Source organism: Betta splendens, chromosome 12, assembly GCF_900634795.4.
Source record: "Betta splendens chromosome 12, fBetSpl5.4, whole genome shotgun sequence".
Lineage (NCBI taxonomy): Eukaryota > Metazoa > Chordata > Actinopteri > Anabantiformes > Osphronemidae > Betta > Betta splendens.
In genome coordinates, this window is record NC_040892.2 from 4,692,501 (window position 1) to 4,695,670 (window position 3,170).

Genomic DNA, 3,170 nt, shown 5'->3' on the forward strand with positions numbered 1-3,170 from the left:
CGGGTGAGTTAGTTAGCCGGGACTTTAATCAGCCCGTCTCTGTGAGATCAGGAGGCCTTTCAGTAGAAAAGCAGTACAGCACATACAAATGAGGCAGGACTCGATCAGCCGTTCAAAGCGTCACTCCACAACGCTTCACCTCCTCCAAATGTGGCCTCAAGCCTCTCGACGGAGCCGGAAGCACAACGGAGGCTCCTCGGCTGCTTCTAACGGCCGCATCCTCAAAGCGTCCATCTTCCGTCACGTCCCGTAGGCGCCGAAGACGGATCGCCTCCTCGCTCGCTGCCTGTTTGTTGCTCAAGGGCACGCTGGCCTCGCTTTTAGCGCGCTGTAACGTCGACTCGGTGGCACAAAATGGAGCCGTTTCAATGAGGCCGTGAATGGGGATGTGTGGTAGCCACAAGGCAGCTGAGCTCCACGTAAAAGATCCCAGCGGTGAAAAACGACAAGGAACAGGCTTTGAAGGGTGAAATATTTGCTATTTGGCCCTAATTAACCCTCGAAGGCCGGTGGCCGTCACCGCCATTAACCCTCACGCGGACAGTTACAACGAAGGGATGGCGGCATTTATGAGGCCGAGGTTCATTCGCCTCATTCGTGAGCACTGCGTGAATATTTCATTCAATTTAATACAAAGAGTTTTTTTTTCCACCGTCATTTACTCAGCGCTCATTAAAACGTTCCGTCCTCGTCCCGAACGCTTCCCGACCGCTCGCTCCTCGGAGGCCGACAGGAAGACGTTCGACCACCGAGGGACCTGCAGCCGGTTTCATCCTCGCCTTCCGGTTGTTGCTCAAGGGACGGGGAGCAGCTTTGTAGTTTAATAATAATTCATTAATATTCAAACAAGAGGCACCTCAGTGTTTTTCTAGGTGATGTGACGCGTGTTTACAGCAAAGCGCCCGCCGTCCTGCGGCGCCGCCGGTCCGGGTCAGCGCGCTGTGAGGCTGCAGCCGCCTGTGGGCGCCTGGTGAGGCCCGAGGCCCGAGAGCTGCGGCGCTGATGAGCGCTCGCTGCGCTGTCAGAGGATTCAGTGGCGCTGGCCAGTGATGCTCCTGCAGGGCGACGCTCCATCAAGCCTGACAGGAAGTGTGTGTTTCCACGGCGATGATTGGCTCCTGTGGGCATCCTTGGCAGCCGCGTGCCGCCGATGGACTCCACTCCATGAGCCTGTGGCTCAGTTAGAGAACGTGTCTGAAAGAGTCAGGGCTCATTCAGGCTGTGAGCTCAAACAAGGCCCACAGACGCTCACATCAACGCCAGTGTGTTCTCGCTGCAAACCCAGATTTTAATTGTTTATCGGGGTTATTATCATTCAGTCACAGTCTGATGCCAGCAGTGCATCATTATAGAGGAGCAGTGGAGTGATCAATCACGCTGTGTCGGGCAGCAGCACTTGACACATGACGTCTAAAACCCCAAATGCGGCGGACGTGCGCCGCATTTGCGCTCGGAGACTTTTTCGAAGTCCGGGGGCAGAAGCTCCAAGGAGGAAGTGGAAATTGTCTTCAAATCAGTGCCCATGCAGCGCTTCCAGAGCTCGCGCGCAGGTGATAAACAGGACTCACGATGAATCACGTTTTCCAAACGTACCAACTTCTCTATATCTGCACCTGCAGCTGCACCGCGAAGCCAAGAAACCCTCCGTTCAAGACGCAGGATCTCTAATAAAGATCGGAAAATGCTGTTTGGTGTCTATAAGTTATTGATTTGCTCATTTTTCTGGATCACTGTGATTTCAGCTCTGACTGTATCATTTTATATCTGCATTATTTCAGTGTGAACTAGACACTGAAGTCATTTAGCGTCTAATGGATAAAGGTGATGAAGGTGTCATCATATACTTTATGAACCTTTCCTGACTTCCAGCTGAGTGTAATGACCTGAAAAGCTTCTACATCATGAAAACAAACCTCCCACCCTGTTCATCAGCACATATAAACCCTCCTACATCCCAATCACCCGCCCTCGCAGCTTCTATTCATCTGCATTCTGAAAATGCTGCCGGTGTGCGGCGTTTGTCGCCGTGACTCTCTGACTCTCCAAAGCGGAGTGAATAAAGGGGAGCGGACGCGCCGCCGCGGTCTGTTTACTGCTCAGTCGAGCTCGTGATGGAGGGAGATTTCCTCCGCGGTGACAGGTCTGTTTCCCCCCGAACCCCATCGTTCACTCTGCGTTTTCGGAGGACAGGCCTCGGAGCGCGGAGGCTCCACACACGCCCCGGGTTTTAATGGATCAACACCTGCTGCTGCTCTTTGAGGCGTACTTAACATGACTCATGAATAATTGGCGTTTCCTCCCAAGGTGAGCGGGGCTCGAGCGACGCGCGGCTCAGACGGGAGGAGCGTCTTTGCCATCGGGATCTGAAACGCTTTGCTGGACAAACTAATTTCATTCACGCAGGCTGGGATTTCCCTCCAGATCGTAAAATCAGCGAGACGGATAGAATCCCCCCCCCCTCACACACACACACACACACACACACACACACACACACACACACACACACACACACACACACACACACACACCTTTTCTGCTTCTGTGTTTTTCGCTTGTTTTCCTCCTTGTTAACCTTCTGCCTGTTGGTTAATCAACTAAATGATCAACAGCTGATGCCAGCTTCAAGGTCGAGCCAAGATTTATGGATCAGAACACAGAACAAAGGGAGAAAAATCCCGAATTCCAACTCGAGCCTGGCTTCGTATGTGGATCCACACGCTCACAAAACGACCAATGAAAAACGTGATTTTTGCAGAAATCGGTTTGCAGACGTGACGACAAATGGAGACAAACGGTGCAGAAGCCAGAAGCAGAAACTTTTACACCACGTGCACGTGTTTACTGTCACCTCCTTATAACGAGTGGAGGAATGAGGAGCAGCCAGCGCCGAGCAGCGGTGCTCCATAATAATCAAGTGTGTAAACAGGCTGGTGGCGGCGAATGAACACACCTGTAAACATGACAGATGGCCGGGGGAGAGGATCAGTGCCCCCTCCCCCCCTCACCCCCCACCTGCTCGGAGAGGAGCCACGCGGATGTGGGAGAAAACAAAGATGTTGACGGACGGCGTTTGATTAAACCCTCGGTCGGAGCAGAGGAAACCAGTAAGCAGCTGGTTTCCAGCATCGCTTCTGTAATGATGCGTCACAGTTCGTTGTGGGGGGAAG